Source organism: Calonectris borealis, chromosome 13 (genome assembly GCF_964195595.1).
Source record: "Calonectris borealis chromosome 13, bCalBor7.hap1.2, whole genome shotgun sequence".
NCBI lineage: Eukaryota > Metazoa > Chordata > Aves > Procellariiformes > Procellariidae > Calonectris > Calonectris borealis.
In genome coordinates, this window is record NC_134324.1 from 9,403,119 (window position 1) to 9,422,871 (window position 19,753).

Consider the following 19,753-nt stretch of genomic DNA (forward strand, 5'->3'; position numbering starts at 1 on the left):
CCAGAAACAAGTAAATATGCTTAAGATGAAGTGGTGTTGGAGAAGACTGATGTGGCCTTCAGAGCTTGGTCTGAAAAAAAGCTGAATTATTTGCAGGAACCCTCCCCCAGAAGGGGCTTGAAGCTCCCGCAGTCGAAGATTTTGCCTAAAGGGCGTTTGCCCCCCACGGTGCCAGCACAGTCCGAGGTAAAGGCAAATTTGGCTGCATTAATAATAAAGCGTACGGATCCCAAACTGGCCAAGCCTGGAGGTGCCTCAACAGGGAAATGGGATTTTCACATGCAGTTTGAGAAGATCGATAGTCTCCGTTCCAACCAAATTATAATAAACCTGGTGTCATGTCTCATTAGCGGGCATCTCTGCATGTTTTCATACCCTGTGGGTGAGATCCACCTCCCAGCTCGTCCTGGGGCTGCCAGGGGGAGGCAACACCTTTACCACCATCCGACTGCGGCACGGCGGGGCCGAACCCGGCATCGCTGCTCAGAGGGGGCTGCGCTCCCAAAAGTGGGGGTGATGGATGGGACTGGCTAAAAGGATGCTCCAAGGGGAAGGTCTTTCCCTGGCAAGGGAGCTCAGGGGCTGTTGTGGCAGCTTTTCTCCAAATGAATAACCCAGATTATCTCAAGTCAGAAGATTTGTGTCCCGACTCAAAGCCCGCTCGCTTCACCCTCCCTCCCGTTTCAAGGCTGTGGATCGGACCTTTCCAGGTTGGTGTTGTAACTGACCTTAATAAGCTTTTCCTTTGTGTTTTGGATGACTGCACGCCAAGCTGTTGGCGCGCCAGCGGCTATCTGAAAGCTGCCAGACCTTTGCTAGCTGGCGAACAGTTCTCTTTGAGCTTGAGAAACGTCTCTGCTGGGGAGCTGTGACCTCCCGCTGCTGTCACCCTGGGGAATGGAAACCTGCCTCCTTTGCGGCGCGAGCTGCAGATACCAGCCGGCTCCTTCCCCTGCTTTAACTTTTTGGATACCAGCCACGGGTTGCTTATCATCAGTTCTGATCCCTAAAGCCGAGGTCCTGATTCTAATCTGCGGCTGCAGCCGGGTTTAAATCTTTATCTGCAATCGGTGAGTCTGAGCGCTGAGTGTGCAGAGACATTATTAGATTATTAAATCAATGACACTCAGGTTATTAGTCACACTCATCCGCATTACCTGACACTGTAATGATGTTCTATTTTTACTTCCAGCCTGCTAATGTCCCAGAGGTACTGAAATTATGACCAGAAAATTAATTTCTATACATTTGAACAAGAAATAGAAGTATGGGGAATAATCCCACATTGACAGTATAAATCCTAATGGAGCTGTTTAGAAAAGCAACAGGGAAAGAGCAAGGGTTGAGAACCATGTCTCGCATGCAGCCTCCCCTCCATGCTGCCATGCCAAGCTCTTACGGGTATGGTGGTTGCTAGTAACTGGGCCAGAATATTTTAGCTTGTAATTGGGGCAATTAGGACTCCTGAGCTGGCATTAATGATTTTACTAGCTCAGCCAATACTTTCTTGCAGAATCCCTCCACCAGGATGTCGCAACGGGCTTTTTTTCAGACGTGAAATCAAACCCAGTAAACAGAAAAAGGCCAGCACATGGCAAGATGTTGTTTATGTTTTCGAAAATTACTCCTTAAGCACAGGCAAATTATCATCCCACCCCCCAGATTGAGTTGAGAAGGGAGGCCCGATCTGACGACGCCTGAAGACTGAATTCGATGTTATTTCTGCTCCGCGTGACTAACCATCTGCGACTTGGGAGGAATCTGTTACTGTGGAAAAACACCACGGGAGATGCTCAAAGTCCATCCCCACCCTTGTGTAGCAGAGCAATACTTGCATCTCGCCCCTGCAGCCCGAGAGCCATAGAAATGCGGCCCTAAGGGCTCTGCTCCCCACTTTGAAGCCCCTGGGTGGGGATGCAGGCGTGGGGAGATGCTGGAGTGGGACAGGGAAAGCGCTGGCGTGGAGACAGAAGCCTGACCGCAGGGAGGGTGGCTGGAAAAGGCGAGCTCCGCGGGGGGACCCGCAGCACCCAGCCAGCTTTCAGCCGTGCAGCTCTCTGCTGCACGCACAGCTTTTATAGGGAAAACGGGGAGAAGCATATGGTGAAACACCCCGCGAGGGAGAGCCGTTTGCACCCTTTCCCCACGCCGCCCACAGCCCCAGCTACTTGCAAGTTCCCTGAGCTTATTGATTACCGGGTGCAAATCTCCATATTGCTTAATTATAACTTGGTTTTAATGCATATCTTCACAGTGTATTTATTTCATATTTGCAATTAATTCCAAAGTGCTCCCTGTGCCAGAAATGGAGCAGGGTGACTTTCTGAGGTCTTCAACTGGAGAATTTCCGCTTAAAAATGGAGAGAGACGTGTGAGTACGAACGTGAGGGTAGGTATTGTTGGTACCTGCTAAATGCATGTTGCAGGGTGCTCTCGTGAGCAAAGTTTGTAGTAGAATTATAATAAGCTGAATTGTTTAGGTGTAATTAAAAGATGGGGTGAGAACTTGCACGGAAATCCTTTTCTCCAAGCTTTGGGAAGCCTGCTAATAAGACGTAAACATTTAGCAGCTCAGCTGGAGTACGGTGTGCTCTTTGGTTAAACATTAAAGGGGCATTGTCAAGTGGTTTTAATTAATTAGCTAGGTTTTAAATGAAATCAAGTCAATTTGGAGCAGTTAGGCTCAAAATTAAAGTTGTTTTCACCTGGTGGGGAATGTCCTTCAAATTCTGAACATCTTGAAGACAACGAAAATTAAAAATGCCTTTAAGAAATTGCATCCACACAGTTCCCTTTCCTTTTCCAATTTACCCAGAGAATGGCCAGAGCATTCTGATGATCAGGCATTACTGGAATTGCTATAACAACATTGTGTCTAAATTAGAGCCTTTTAGTCTATGTCTGCTTCAGCCAGCATTTACACGACATCTTCTAGACATGCAGTACCCAGAACCCATGTCAAACCTGGCTTATAGGGTCTTGAATATACTGTTTTCCCTTTTTATTACAACTTCTCATGGTGCAACATAGCCCTTACACTAACAGGTAAGTAAGGAAGGTGGGCAAATAAGTCAGCTGGCGTGTCAGTAATGTGATTGCTGAACGTGAGTGGGATATGGGTATTTTACGCTCAGTCTCCAGTATCTCTGAGCTTTCTGCCCACTTTTGGCCACTTTAGGTAGTGGGACAGAAGTTTCAAGAAGTACAAAATTCTTACAGGTGTTGCGAAAATCCACAGCTGGGAAGGGGAGGGAGCCCAAACGAGCGCCTGGAGGGAGATGGAGCAAGGTGAGATCGGAGAGGGAGGTGGTGAACGCAATCCAGATCTGGGCAGGGAGGGGTTTCTATTTTTCTTCTTGCTGTTTTTGGAAAACAAACACTATTCTCGATATTGACTTTTTAATAGCAAAAAAAAAAAAAACCAAACCAAGAACAAAGTGAGAATTTAGGCACTTCTTATTAGGCTGGCACAATACCGTATATTATCCTAGATGCTTTGTGTTAGATTTAAGGGGGGAAAATCAACACAAACTCCCTGTGACACAATAGGCCATAACTGCTGGAAGCCGTTATGGGCTATTATGCGAAGCCGTTACAGTCTATTGAGTAAATAATCTACAGATTAAAGCTTCCTAAGTACACAGTAACTTGATAGGTAACCAAAGAAGCCATTACGATATGTCATGTCAATAAGAGGAGGATTAAGGTCCCTTACACTTGGTGCAGTGACAGAGCCTATCTGCTGCAAACCCGTGTTAAACAAAAGCGATCGCCTTTTAAAAAGAACCTGCAGTGCAGTTGTGCTCTGGGGCTGGGGAGCGGGGATTCGGAGGGAGGCAGCTGCTTCTGCTTTAATTTATTGTATCCCAAGGATGATTGTGCAAATCAGCGACTGCACTCGGTCTCCAGCCCCCCTGGGCTCACCTGCTCCTGGGCCACGGGTGGCCGGAGCCAGGGCCATCTGCCACGGAGAACAGAGCAAATCGGCGGGTTTGGGGGTAGCTTCCAGTCCTCTTTATGGAAATAAGGCTTTCTCTCTGAAATCTGGGAAAAATGTGATTTTTGCCTTTCTCCCTCGGTCAGCCAGCCAGCCACCGCCCTGACAAGCCGCGGCAGGGAGCCTGGGACGCCGTTCCTCTCCCCTTCGTGGCAGCCCAGCTCAGCGCTTCCCCAGTCCCCAGGGCACCCCCAGTTCCTCCTGGGGACCCCCCTGCACCTCCTTCTTTTGCAGGGGCCTCCTGGCTAAGGCACATCTAGCATCCCCCCTCCCCCCCAGCATTTAATTACTCCAGGTTTCCAGTCGCTCTAGTGACTTTAATATGAGCTATGTAAATTCCTCCCAAGAATGATAGGATTTTGACAGCCTGATTTGCCTCGCAGGCATCCTCAAACCAGCTCATTTTCTCTTCCCTGGAATTTTTGAGTGATTGGGTGGCATTTGATTATCATTGGCTGGCATATCTGAGCTCTGGGGTTGAGCATAAAGATATTTTAAATTTAATAGGTTTAAGATGTCGTTATTTCCATGCTGATGAATTTATACTTGTAACCAGAGAAACTTAGAGCATTTAATGAACTTATTTAGATATCATGGTGCTAGCTTTAAACCCAATCCCGAGTATAAAATTAAATCATGTTGGATAAAAACTAACACCCAGAAGCAAAAACTGAACTGAGTAAATGAATGAATTTCAAAAGACAGAATAAATACAGACATAAGGCACCTAGGGGACAGATTTACTAAGAGTTTTTGCACTCTTTTCAATGGAGCTTATAATAGCATAAAAGTATTAAATCTGATTTACTAGAAAGGATTTGTATAGTATTTCATCGCCTGCTTCCCAGTGCCGGCAGCCCCTTCCCCATCTCTCCCAGCCCACTGGCAGGAACTCTGGACACAGCTGAACACCCCGTGGAGAAAGCTCCAGCTTTGCTGAGGAGCATGCAAGCAGCCAGAGGAGAAAGTAAGGCAACCGTTTGGTGATCCAAAAGGATTAACAGTGTGATTCTATGGAAATCAATTCTAATTCCGAACGGGTGGATATGGAGCGGCCGCGCTGCGCCAGCAGGGAGATGGATGCTGCACGCTCACCCATGGGGTGGTCCTTCCTGACCTGGAAAAAGAGGTGAGTGGTGAGGTGGTGAAGTTTGCAGGTGACACAAATTTATCCAGGCTAGCCAGACCTAAAGCAGAGGTTTGCAGAAGGTTCTTAGAGAAATAAGTGGCTGGGTGATAGAAACTGGCAGGTGAAATTCAGTGCCGATAAGTACCAATTAATGCCCTTGTTAAAACAGGTCTACCTACATACACAGGATGATGGGCCTTGAATTAGCACTTACCCTTAAGCAGGAAAATGCGCTGGAGCTCATTGCAGAAAGGCCGCAGGAGAACAAGAGAAGGTATGGGGGAGGCAGCAAATCTCATTAGATATAGGCACCAGTTTCTGTGATAGGAAAAGCTAAGTATGTTTGGGGCTCTTGCTTGGAAAGGACATAATTAAAGGGAAAAGGGTCGAGCTCTGTGCCATCATGAGTGATGTGAAGGTGGATAGGGACGAGCATCGCTTGTAATGCAAGAGGGAGAACCCCAAACTCCCGGTTTGGTGAGAAGGCTTGTTTCTTTATTTATTAATTTATTTTAAAGTGCGACACTCAGCTTTATCGCTGAATGATCAGCTGCCAGTAGAGCAGGTCAACAATTTTCCAGCAGAATAGTTTTCTGAGCCATTTTCTGTTGGAAAATGCTGATTCGACGGTATCAAGACACTCTGTGGGAACATGTCAATGCCATCGAAGCTGTCAGCAGAAGCCAGACATCTGCCTGGCCTCCTTACCTGCTGCCCAGCTGGCTGGCTCCCTGGGACAGCTGGGCCCCCGTGCCGCAGCCAGCAGCCCATTTGATTTTTTTTTACTTTGTCATTGTTCTATTTATATTGCATTTTTTTCCTCCATTTTCATCTTTTTATTTTATATCCAATGTACTTACAGCATTAGAAAATCCCCTGTTGCCTATCAGAACATTGGGTGTCATCTCAAAGTACAAGTCACATAAAGAGCATAATTTATGTTATAATTTAAATGAGTTTTAAACATGCGTTTTAAGGTGTAAAAATATACAACTGCAAGGAATACGTACAGTAAAATGTTGGGTTTATTTTTATCTGTATATCATGTCATATATTAATATAAAGTTATATTTATGTTGCATAAAGGTTGACTCTGTGAAGACAAAATGATACTTTATATTTGAATGTCTTTCTAACTCACTGGGCTAAATGGAAATGGCATTTTTGTAGGACGCAATTTCAGAATTTCACTCCCTGGGCAATTTCAACATTTTGCTGTGTTCGGTTGTTTTGTTTCACAGATGTTTCCATAAAGAGCAGGAAAGATGGACTGGGTGTTCTCTCTGTTCAAAGGAAAATACCTGTTCTTAACCCGAATCAAGGCTAATGTATCACACAAAATGGATAAGTCAGATTTTAAAGGTAGGTGGAAAATCAGCCATATCTGGGGTAAAATGTGCAAGCAAAACCCTTTCCTTAGTCAACACATCACTGGAAAGAGGAGCAAGAACTAACTTTGTAAAATACCCATCTTTGTAATCCAAGATGGGAAGAAATCAGAAGAAATAGATAACTTCGTGACCTGGGATCACTTCCAGCATTTTTGTTTTGCCTGCAACAACTAACACCTACAAGAGAGCAGAAACCTGCACCTAGATGAATAGTGCCCGTGCTACGGATGCGGATGTCGCTGGCTGCAGACGGTACCAGCTCTCAGGAGATAACCAGCCCTTGCTCATCACTAGATAAGCATCTCCTTTGCAAGTCTCAGCATGCTTGTTTTCATTTGTAAGGCTTAAAGCTTGGTCCATACAGTCAAGTGAACGATTTGAAAGGTTGATTTGGAGGTTGTTTTTCTGGTGAGCTGGTGGTGCTGGAGCAAGTTAGTGGAACTCCCTGGGTGCAGTGAGCTGCAGGAGGGTCTGTGCCTGGCGTCCTCCCTGCACGGCAGCACTTTGCCACTGCGGCTGTGGCTCAGGTGAAAGCAAAACCGCCGTTTCCTCCAGCAGCATCTGCAACTCTCCCAGTGCTTGGTGTGACGATGAGTCCAGCTCGTCACGCTTATGAGACTCTTCTGCCCTCAGAGAGGGGGGTCACGGGAAGCTGGGTGACAGAGATGGTGTTTCAAGACATACATGGTAAGCTACGGGGATCCCACCCCACCATCATCCCCAAATCCCATGGTCACCACCATCACTTTTCTCTTTCTGGGGCGATTATTTTCAATAAACTTGAACACTTGGCTGAGATAACTTCAGCGCAGGGAGCCACCACGCCACAGGCCACCATTAGCAATTAAAATTAGATAAACAATTAGCCTGTGAACTTGACACTTGGACCACTGCTGCCTCGACAGCCGCTGCAGGAGCCTCCCGCAGCCGCTGTACGGCCCGGCGTTCCCGAGGTCAGAGCGGCGCTGGTGGGGTGGGATGCAGTGGGGTGCCTAGAAGGAGGTGCCAGCATTGGTGAGGGGACTCTGGGGTATATAGTGTTGTTTATTATGCCTTCAGTGTCTTTTTCTTCTCCCCTTCTTCAACAGGGCACTGGAGGGAATAGGAACATGCTGTCTAATTTCCTAATTTTCCTGTCAGCTTTCGGGCTTTCAGAATGATTGCAGCAGAAATCTATAAAATGAGGATGAGGGAAGCAACCTTAATACCATTGTAAATCTCCAAAATGGATGCAGAAACACAGTACTCAAATAGGAGTAAATAAAAACAAGGAGAGATTCATTCCAGTTTTCTCCTCTGTAAACCTACTGGCAGCCTGGAATTATTCAGAAAACAACATTTAACTGAGAAAAAGGGAACCCTGTAAAATAGTAAAGATTACACCGTAAAGCTAAGCACCCTCCATAAATCATAGCTGGGAACATTGCTAAGTTATAGGAACCTGCAGATGGCTGTCGTTAAAGGGAAAGAGCCTCTCCCAGCTTGGCGGGCCACGCTGCGCCGTGGCGTACAGCTACAAATCCAGCTGCTTTCATGGGGGAGCCACAAAAGTGGTTTTAAAATAGGAATTTCAACCAGAAGCCGTGTGAGCTGTTCAGCAGGAGTCAGGCTTGTCGAGAAACCACAGTAATTTCAGGCCTGATTTACAGGAGACTCTAATAAGTCTCCCCTGTTTAAAATAATACAGCAATAGTTTATCATCGGTAGCGCACGTCCGAGGCGAGAAGAGCGGGCATGGGGCAGGGTGCTCTGGTACCGAGCCTGGCGTTATCCCCATTGCAAACGGGGACAACTCCTGCCCGTCCAAAGGGATGAGGGCTGCTGGACCAGGTAAGGGGCTGGGGGTCCTGTCTCCCAGCTGGTGTTTGGGAAGGGGTCAGGACAGAGCAGCAGGCTCCTTCCCCCCTCCGGACACATTCCTGTGTGCTCACCTGAGGCATCGCTGTTTTCCCTTTGGGATGAACTTTTCTGGGGCTTCAACTTGAGAAACAGCAGGAGAGATGCTCAAAACAAGCCTGCGAAGCTGAAAATAGCCCTCGCCGGCTGCTGCTGCTTTCAAGATAAAGGTGTCACCAGGTGAGCTCCTCTAGGATTATCTATTAAGCCGCACCATGACGTAGCATCGAGACACTATATAGCCCCCACGGGACAGTACCGTCTATCTAAGCCGTGCATTGCAGATGTGCGGGGATGTCCATGCCAGCGCTCAGCTGCGGGGTGCTCCGGTGGCTCCCCGGGAAGGGCTGTGCCAGGCACCACTTCCCAGAGGTGGATCACACTGTCTGCTCTCTCGCAAGAGCCTCTATGGAGACTTACTCCTAAATGCTGCCCCGGAGCACAAACACTCCCTGCAGCGGTCCCACGCCAGGCGGTTCAGATGTAGGGCTGGCAATCAAAATACCCAGTGTGTAATCAGGTCTCCACGAACCTACTGTTGTTTTGAGGTTGGAAATGCTTTGCCCCACTTAGCCACACTCACCAGGGCTCGTGGGTTTTCGATGTCACCATTTCTAACGAGATCAGGAGCCTTTCCTGATACAAAATGGCACAGTAGCTGACGGCATTGATTTTAATTCCACCCCCCCTTCCTATTGTACCGTTCTCACTTTCCTTCGTCAGCATTTCTGCAAGAGCATCAGCTACCTGCGGGTGCTGGCACAGGCTTGCTGGGCTCACTGCTCAGCAGGCCAGGGGCTTTCCCAGGTGCTAACCAGGCTCCCTGCGAAAGCTGCAGTCACAACGCTTTCCAAAAACAGAGCCAGGAGGAATTGGATCCCACAGTATTTTTCTTCTCTCTTTCCGGGTGAACTTGAGAACTGCTCACCGCATCTCTAACAACTGTGTTTAGCTCCTTGTCACAACCCCCTTTTGTGCTTCGGCAGAAAAGGCATCACCAGCAGATGCAATTTCTTTCAGTGCTGGAATTGTGTTTATTTTACTGGAATTGTACTCCATTTATCTGGTTGCAAAGGGACTAGGCAATTTATATTGGCAGCACTGAATGTACCGAGGTTGGCAGTGGTCGGGCACTCATGGCTTGTTACCCAAGGAAAGTTTAGAGCATACTAATTTATCCCACCATGGAGCAGCAATAGAAGAAACGTACAGTTGGTATCAATCAGTCTTACGTTAGTAACACTGTAAACATTTTTTCAGATGGTAAAAGGTCCAATAAATCTGCTTTATTCTGTTTCATTGTAAGGTCCAGTTCTTCCTCTCCATCATACAAACAACTTCCAGGTAATGGAAAGGATATTGCATTCACTATTCACAAATCACAGTTTGACCTATTATTTGTAATTTTCAGTGCCTGCCTTCTTATGCAGTGTTCATAAAATGAGATTAGAGTGATTTACAATAGTGAGAGATGGAACAAGACTAAGAGGAGATGTGACTCATTAGACATTATCCTGTGGCTGTTGGAAGGAACCCACATCGCTCAGGAAGATATGCTGTGATTTTTCCAAAGCGGTCTAGGGGATTTAGACATACTTTTGAGGGCTTTCAGCACCAAATGTCTGTGTTCCACCTGAAAACATGACCCACCAGCCTTGCTTTTATCTTGTATAAAACCCACCAAGAAATTCAGACTGAAGGCTCCCAAAACTCCTTTCCGACCTGCTAGTCGTCTTTATGATATTGCTCTGAAATGGTGTCCTTTAAATGTTGTGTCCCTGAGCTGTTCAAAAGTGAAAAAGATACTTTTATTTGCATTCAGCGTGGGGAAATTATACTTTGGGTGTAATTTATGGTGCTTCAAAATAATCAGGATTAGTTATGGTTCGAGTGCTTAGCTGCTGTATCTGGACTTAAGAAAGAACTTGTTTCCCTGGTGGACCAACCAAAAATACTCTCATCTGTTCTGTTAACAGGTATGAATTGGGCTTCATCGAGCAAATGAAAAAGAAATAGGAAGGACACCTAAGGGTTTATTTTAATGAGCAAGGAAATGAACTCCAGCAGAAGCTGGTCCATCTCCTGGAGTCATGGATGGTGTTGGGAACAGGTGAGTGGGTTCCTGTCCACCCGTTTGGAGGGTGGTAATAACCCCCCTGGTTTAGTATCTCCTGCTGCTTGGTTTTCTCTTCTTGAGCACCCGCATACTTCTGCCAAATTATTTAGTCCATCTCCCCCCCCAAAAACCCGCTTGTCAAGAAGCAGTACTCGCTTCTGTTCTCTCCGAGCAGACAGGATCTGTAATAAATGACTCGCATGCAGTAATTACACTCTATTTCTTCCTATCTTGCATTGATTATTCAGATGTAGAAAGAATAATTGTCTCTCGAATAAAAGAAAAGATCTGAAGACCCAAATATTGGATAGTTGGTTTTTTTTTTCCTTTCCTCCTCCTTTGTTTTTCAGGTACTGTTTACAGCCATGGTATACTGAGGAGATGAAACATTTATAAAAAAACCCTTCTGTCAGAGTGCTTGTAGTTTATGTTTGTTTAAAGGACAATTTTGTCTCACCACTTTGTATTTTAATAGTCAAAATAAATTTTGCATAATAATTCAACTCCTCTCTGCTGCCTGTAATGACTGTCTGCATTTTTCTGATGGATGTTTGTATTTGTTTCCTATGATTTACATGACCTGATGTCTCATATAATGAGCTTCCCAGCACAAATGCCATTTGTGATACTCTGTGCAGCACTAATCTATCATTTGATGACCTTACAAGTGCTGGGGTCACGGATTCAATCAGTAAAATGTTTCAGGGTGTAATTAATTAATTTTCCCCTCCCCACTCCACAACTGTTCGCTTAAAATTTGATGAAGGCGATGCTTTTTCGTAACACTTCTTCAATAGATACGGTTTGTTTGTGTAATCAATCACGCTAAGTTGGGGAGTTCTTAGTATTCATGGCTTTGTCTTGCTTGAAACTTCCAAATGTTTATTTTCCAGCATAATTTAATAGTTTAATTAGCCAAACAACTAGCTACTGTACTTTTGAAAGTACACTTAGGTTGTGATTTAATAACGTGGTTTTGCCTTTGCTAAAGCTGGATTGCACTGCGCGGGCAGCAGAGCAGGTCCGGCTGCGAGCGGCACTGCCCAGCTGGCTGCGTCCTGCGTCAACCTTGCATGAGGCTGAGCCGTGCCGTGGCCCGTTGCAAACTGTGATAGAACTGTTGGCTCTCTGCTTTAGGCTTCTCATCAAACAAAAAAGGGAGTTCATGGTCTTGGCCTTTAGCAGCCTTTGCTTGTGCCCGTATTGCTTAAAAGGTCATGCAAACATCAGATCTGAGGGCTGCAGATGACGGCTCTCTTGCATAGAGCCACGGGGTTTTCATGCCTTGCTTCAGGCCACCCTCTGGAGCTCTATGGGTCATTTCCAGGAGTCCGTGCAAAACAGCTAACAAAAGCTAGGCTTAAATTCCCTATCCTGGGATTTGCATCTTCACCAGAAAGACGTTGGGACCTGCACACTGGGGAGCACTGACACCCACTGCAGCAGCACCGCACGACCTAGTGCCGTGTCGTAACATCCGTCTGTCCCAGAAGCCCGGCTTTCCAGCAACCTTCTCCAGAACAAGGGCATGAGCTTCCAGGCGCCTGAGGAACATCGCAAACCTCAGCTCTCTGCTCCTTCCACAAAGACCAGTTTGACTCCTGATCTTTCTAAAGCAAAATGCTTCACTTTTTGACAGCTCTCACCCTGGACATGGGAAATGTAAAAATCCAAATTTTTGCTGCTCTTCTGGAGCACTAATTAAAGATATGCCAGGGTGAGGTATTGTCTAAAAGCCTGCACTGTATAGGTGAGACACACACATGACCCCAGCCCTGGTGTATGTTATAAAAGGTCTGGCATTTTATCTCTGTCTTTGACTTTGTGCTGTGTTTTGCAGATTTTAGTTAATAACAGAAGCAGGTTTATTTTTGTGTGTATGCAGCCATCTTTTCACCTAATAATGTCAATCTCTAATTTACAGATGGCTCTGGACCCGACCTCCAGGAGTCTCTTGGGAGGATGAGATGCGATCTTTGCCAGCAACACTCAGGACTAAGCCGCTGAGGCAGCTTGGAAGGAGCAGAAAGCCCGAGGTGGCTTCGAAATGAATTCCCCGAGATGCTGTTATTATGTTAACAAGTTTTTTTCTATCCTATCAAGGTCTTAGGGAATCTTTCTATTGACCATTAAGGCAAAGCAAGACAAAACACACTGAAATTGAGAACTGAATGCTTATGGATGGAAATCCTATAACGTTAGGATTCAATTTCTCTTCAGGTAAAGATGATTGTGTCTGCAATCCTGCTGCTTGGCTCACTGAAGCCCAGGAAAAGACTCAGAGGGAGGGAAGACAGATGTGGGGGGGAAAAATTAAAAATTGGGAGAATATTCCAAATCCACCTGATAAATCGGCCTTAGAAGAGGCAGAGGTATGTCTTTAAGGGACGGAAGCCCTTTAGCGCAGGACAGTTGAGTTTGGAAATAATGCTGGTGGCATCTCCCTGAGGTTGGTGGCTTTTGTAAAGGGCATCACACAACAGCAAAACCTCTTTAGAGTGAGAAGTTAAATCGGTGCTGGGAACCTGTTAGATGAGACCAGACTACTAACCCCATCCCTGCTGCTGGCTGTTTGCTGGACTAGGGTTATCCCGCGTGGAGCTGGCCCCATACCAGCATGGCCTGTGGAGGGAGGAGGCTTGGGGAAGAAGGTGTGACGGGGACAGAGGCTGGGAAGTGATTCCCTGACATGGCTTCAGTCACTGCTCCATGACTTGCTAGAAAGATCTCTTTCTCACAAACGATGTTTTCTTTCCACTGTTTTGAACACACTGTAGGTAGTAAATCACAGTGATGCTCAGTTGGAATAATGGACTGGTGTGAAGTGGTGTAGCAACGTGTTTTGCTCATAGTCTGTAGCCATTACTTTGATGGAAAACGGGCAGGGAATGCGGCGGTCCGATGTGCTCAGGGGTAGCATCTTAGACCCACCCAACTCCACAGTGAAGCTCATGTCTATAAACACACACATAAGCATTTGCAGAATTCAGGCTTAATATGTTATTTTACTGGGAATTGACTCTATCCAGCACGAGACGTGGTCAATATTGAGAATAATACAGACAGGTCTGCTATATAGACTGTAGCCATTGCTATAGTGGGAGAATTGCTGTTGCTGCACAGACTTCTTGCAGTGGTATTTGGGCTATGTAAAAGATCTGCGTTTTATTTGAAATGTTAGTCAGGAACGACTAGTCCCAGCTAAGAACTAATTGCCTGGAGCAAAATTTCTCTATAGTGAGAGAGTATGGAAGTAGCATCTGAAACTACAAAAAAGTCACTGTGCTTTTTGCTCTATCAGCAGACTTTAATGAAATTTTGAAGGGGGAAAAAATTGCTTCTTGGCTTAAAGCATGAGCTATGTTATTAATCTCTGCAAAGGAGTTTTATAATTGAAATGCCGATGGAACGGCAGCTCTACTGACTCAAATGATGACCTAACATAAGCATATATGAGGCTGCATAATGCTATGTCATGATCGTAAGGGTTCCCGATAATGCAGGCAGGTTGAAAACTACGGCTTACACTCTTAGCTAAATTCAGTTCCTTTAAAATTGTTTTTCGCCATCCTTATGGCACCTGCTTTCTGCGTGATACCATCAGGACTCACTGTCTCACAAGGTCACATGTACTGCAGGGGTTGTCTTTGGTAGGTTATTGGCATGGATTATGGGGCCTATTGGTAAAATAGCATTAGCCTGCGCTGTCTTTTTTATCAGTAGTTTTAACAAGAAAAGCTATTTTTGTACTTATGCTGACAGCGTCTGTGGTCTCAGGTCAGTAGCTGGCCATCAGGAAAGACAAGAGCGTTCTCCATACCACTCTCTAGCAACAACCTCTTGGCCAAACTGTGTATTTGAAAGACAGCTTCTTGGCCAGGTTAGCTTGAGGGCCTCTCGGCCGAGCCAGAAGATCAGCTTTTCCCAGCTCAGCCTGGTCTGCGTATCTTATTTTGGGTTTTTGCTCTAGTTTGCTGGTTTTGCTCCCGTTTGCGCAGCCCTAAGGAAACCATGACCTCACAGGGCTGGTGCGCTCGGGGAGAGCTGCTCAGATCTGCTCTCTGAAATGCAGACGTCTAATGGTAATTTTTATCCTGATTTCTCTATTTTTTCCTCTTCTTGAGGTTTCAAAAAAACTGTGAAGAAAGACACATAAATTACTAGTCTCAGCCTGTGCCTTTCTGTGTGCGTTTCCGATTAATACACACCAACATGCCTTCATTATCGCCCTGTTTTGTACCTACCCGTCAGATATGTAAAGCAACGCCAATATCAGAAAATCTCATCTTCTTCTTCCCTTTGTTTGAAAGTAGGTGAATGTGCAAACGAGGTAGGATATTAAAAAAAAAAAAAAAAAAAGGACTGCGAGAAATGGCTTTGGCTTTTTAAATAACAATTTCCTTCCCTAAACGGGAATGCAAATTTTTAAGTGGACAAGAAATGCAGTGTGTACTCTCCCTGCCTCATCCTTTTCATCCAGGCATTGGAGAAACTTTAGGAAGATGAGGGGTAAAGAGGAGATGGGAACAGAAACCCATCCTGAAGGGAGAGCTGGGAGGTGTCGGGGAGCTCCTCGCTGGTGGGAAAGGCAGCAGAGGACACTGCACGGGCAGGCAGGAGCTGCCACGCTCCTGCCTGCAAGCTTTGAAATAATGCCAGTTATTTCTGGCGTTATCAGATTTCCGCCTTGGCTATTTAGACCCAGCATTTCTCCTTACACAAAGCGCGTGTTTCACTTGCCAAGCAGATGCGTCTCCATGAGAAGGGCAGTGCAGGGGAACCAGACCCTTCCTGGTGCCACAGACCAGCCCTGCTCTGCAGCACCATGGTGGTTTCCCCGTGGAGATGCACTCCGATTCGGACTCCTTATGCATGCTCAAAAAGCTCTTCCTTAAAGATATTGAGGAGCCATCAATGCCACAGAGACCCACATTTTGCTGCTATTTCTTGATCCTGAGAGCTTATGAAAAATGATGCCCTGGTTGTATCGACTGGTTTAATATCCTCACTTTATATTTATGGTACATGCAGTTCTTTGTGTGCCTTTTAAATGTTACATTAAAATACAGAGTGGCACCAGCTTTAAAGAGTTGGAGCACAAAAGCTCCTTTGCTGCTCTTGTCTCCTATCATGAAGAATTTGCAAAACTCTCAGGGAGGCTCTTGAATTATGGCTCTTCCTCTTCCTCATGATGCATGGAGAAAATAAATGTATTATTAATCTGCCCACTGTCAGAGATCTCTGCTCACTCTCTGTCTGTACACAAGGAGACAGATTGACAGGAACCGCAGACATATACAGAATTGCCTAGCGTGTGCTCAGGCTGGTGAATCACCAAATTCTCGGGACGATGAGATGCTCGGTTTGAACCAGGGCTGCAGAGCCCTGAAGAGATTTGGTGTAGGAAGGTAACCATGAGGAGCATCTTGGTCTTGGACCACAGTATCCTTCACATTTGCAAGAAGCTCCTTTTTTTTAATTTTTTTTTTTTTTTAAAGCCTGTTGGTTTGGGGACAGCCAGCTCGAGACATGGTGAGCTGCATTTTTAGAAGTCTTTGGAGGACAGCCTGTCTGAAGTGTGTGGGTGCAGTGCCTGCAGGGAGGGGAGCGGGAGCGGGTTGGGTGCAAGCCCCAGCACTTGGTGGCGATACGAGGAGCAATGTGGCCTGAAGAAGCTCAGGCAAAGGGGACATCCCATTCCTCCCCGAGCTCCTTGGTGTGTGCAGAGCAGCCCAGAGCCCCCCCCCACCCAGCAGCTGCACAGCTGTAATTCTGCTGGGACTCTGCCCTCTTTCTGCTCCAGACCAAACGGTGTGGCTCTGTGCCACTGCCTACATCTAAGAAGGGGGGATCGAGTGGGACTAGGATCTCAGCAAGGGCTTGTTTTAGCTTTGGAGAGCAAAAGCCAAGGTGGGAGTCGGCAGACGTGAACATGTCTCCATCGTGACTCAGCCCCTGTGGGATGCGTCTCTCCCCCGGGGTAAGCCCGGCAGCGCAGAGCACGGCAGCGTACGCCTGCGTCTTGCCAAGACTCCTGCCGAGCTCTGCCTTGGCTCCCAAATAAAGAGGGATTTAGTCTGGATGTGTAAGCATGGGCTTTCCCACGGGGGCTGTAGGTGCCTCACCTAAAAAGAGGGATTGTGCTCATAAAGGAAAGAGCCTTGGGGAAGCAGGGAGGGACTTGCTAAGGCGAAAAGCCTGGGCTGGAAGGTGACACCCGAATTGCTGTGGGTCTTGGTTACTCTCAACACCCGCTAGGTCCCCCCATAGAGATGACGGCACTTGGCCGTGCCCTGCTTGGACTGTCCATCCTCCTTCCAGCTCAGGGTCCTGGGATACCCAGCAGGAGATGGGGTGCTGGCACTTCCCAGTGACATCTGGGGGTATCACGGCACAGGGATATTGTTTGCTTGCTCTGCTGTGCTTCTCCCTCCTGTATGGACCGGTTCCTTCATCTGTGCATAGCTCCAAGGAATGCTCCCTCTCTTAGATGATATTCAAAAGGAACTGGTTTCATATCGTGTCACGCAGCTCCTTGGTGGTTTGCTTTTTGCAGCTCCCTGAGCTTTGCTGCAGAGCTTTACAGCTTTTGGAAAGCGTAGATTTATCTGCAAGAAGACGACCAGTATATCTCACCCTCCTACTCCCCCAGACTGGAATATTTTCTATCAAAAGTCCTGTTGGAGTATCTGGGCACCAAGCGCTGCCATGCTACGGCAGCAGAGATGACCACATGTGTGTCATACATATGACATGCAGCGTGATGGCAAGGGACATCTAGGGAGCTTTAGCATCTCCCAGTGCCTGTGTAGTGGAGATCCAACCACCTTCTCAGCCCTCCCCTTGGTTATATGAGAATTTTGGGTTGTGGTTCTGGGTTCCTGGGGACAGGAAATTTTGCCTTTTCTGGGCCAGAGCATGAGGTTCAGCGCGGGACAGTGGTTACAGGACGTCTGGTTGCAGTGGGCTTAGAAGAGCCAGGCAGGGTGTTGCATCTTGCCCACTGTATGCATCCCTGACAGAGCAGAAGACGGGTGGGAGAAAAGCTGTGCTTGCCACGTGAATTGGTAATGCCTTTTTATGGCTCAGTTTTAATGTTTTTGCTCTGTTGTTATTCTGCTGCTGCTTTGTTAGTTTTGTTTAGTGCTTAGCGAGGCCATCACACTCCTTATTGCATGCAAAGAAATTGCTATTTTATTCCAGAAGTTCCCATTTGTGTTTCCTCCTGTTTTCCAAATCCTTTGGAGGATGGTCAGGGTCTGTTCCCATCCTGAGCACCATGGGGTGTTGAGAGGGAAGGTCGTTTGTATTTGTATGAGCAAGTTAACAGTCTGGAGACATGTATTGATGCTAATTGATTTCCTGTCTCTTTTCCATGTCCAAATGATCTGCTCTATCACTGCTATAAATATCAATAACCTCCTGGCTGAAAAACGTGGCGCAAAGTCGTAGCCTTGTTACTGCGTGTGCAAAGGGCAAGAGAAACACCAGCTGCTGATCATCTTGTAGGTCTTGTACACTACAAGAGTCATAAAGAGGCAAACGAAACCACTGACCCTGTGAAAACAGAAGTTTAGAAGGAATGCAACATATGAGGAATGTAAGAACAGTGTGACTTGATGTGAATTGTCTGGAAGCCCTGTTCAATAGGTGGGTAAGGTTGAGAAATGCCTGGGCTTTGCATTTGATGAGACCTCTCTGATAGTTTGGTCTGGCCTAGAAATCCTAGGGAGAGGAGGGTCCCTCCACTGAGTATTGCATTGAGCCTAATTTCTTGTGCTTGACCAAGGCCATACCTGTTACTCGACATCTCTTGAAGTAGAAGCTCCGAGTATTAGAGAATTCACCACAGCCTTTGAGCTGGTAGGTAATTACCTTCCCTATTAAAAATGAGGCTTACCTTCATAAAAAGGGAAAGCTTGGGAAGGTCTGATAAAAACCTCTGCTCCTTGGTTTGGGTAACTTCTGAGAGGTCACATGGTAGAAGGGGAAATACAAATTCGTCATAAATTCTGTCTGTCAGTCAACAGGCAGAATAATTTTGACAATCCTAATAACAATCCTGTATCTGATACTCATCCAATTAATGTTGAACTGATTTCCTAGCAAATAACCATAACTGATAAAATGTTAAGGGAATTCTCTGCCAGGAAGTGGGTAAAAGCTGTTCTGTGAGAAACGGGCAGTAAGATGGTGCACGGTCTCTACCAAGCCAAGTTTCGTGAAAGCATTGCATGACTGGCTGCGTTTAATCCTGCAGTGAAGGAAGGGCCACCAGAGGCTGTTGTGGCGTTACTGTGCTGATCCAAACTTAGCAGAGATGTTTCCACACTAATGTCTCCAGCATGGCGCTTTGGGCTGACAAAGCTGGGATGCGTGGCAGCTATGTCCCACTCTAAGAGCACCCAAGGAACCCCCAAAAGGAGCTGTACTTTGCAACATGGTAACCTGCACCCCATTTAAACAATTTGCTCAAAAAGTGTCCCGATTCATTAGGTTGGACAGAAATGGTTAATCTCAGAAATCAGGGACAATTCAAAGAGTCTGGAGAAAAGGCCCTCATCTGCCCAGTACTCCGGGAAGGTGAGTGACATGGACTGGGTTGCGACGTTGGGTCAAGTAATAAAAGGGCAGATTTTGGTGAATAAAGTGCTGAAGGAAGGTGAGATAATTCATGTCAGTCAATGCAGGGCTGTGAGAAAATTAACATGGTGTTGTTTTCTCATTAAATTACACCTGGGGTCAATAAAAGCAATAGTATTGACCTAGTATATGTAGATGTCTGTAAGCATTTATGATTTTGCAAATTTTTGCTATCAATCAAGAATGATATTTAGTCGTTAGAGCACACATTAAATGGTTTAAAGAGTGGCCAGCTGATGTCCACAAATGAAAGCTGTTTATCTAATTTCTTGTTCCTAAAGATCAGCTCTTGTTCCTATGCTTTTTGTAATATTTTTACCTACAGTATGGAAAAAATTATTCTGAAAGTACTGATAAGGTTCCCAAGTGATTTGAAGATTGGAAATGTGGTAAACAAGGAGAGAATCATTGATATACAACATGGGCAGCTAGCTAAGCCAAGCGCAAGCAGACAAATATGTATTTCAAGACATGCAAATACAAGGTCAAGCATTTAGAAGCAAAGAATGTAGGTCAGGCTTGTGGAGGAGGAGACTGTCTCAGGAAGGAGAAACTCAGGAAAGGGATGGTAGAAAACTAAA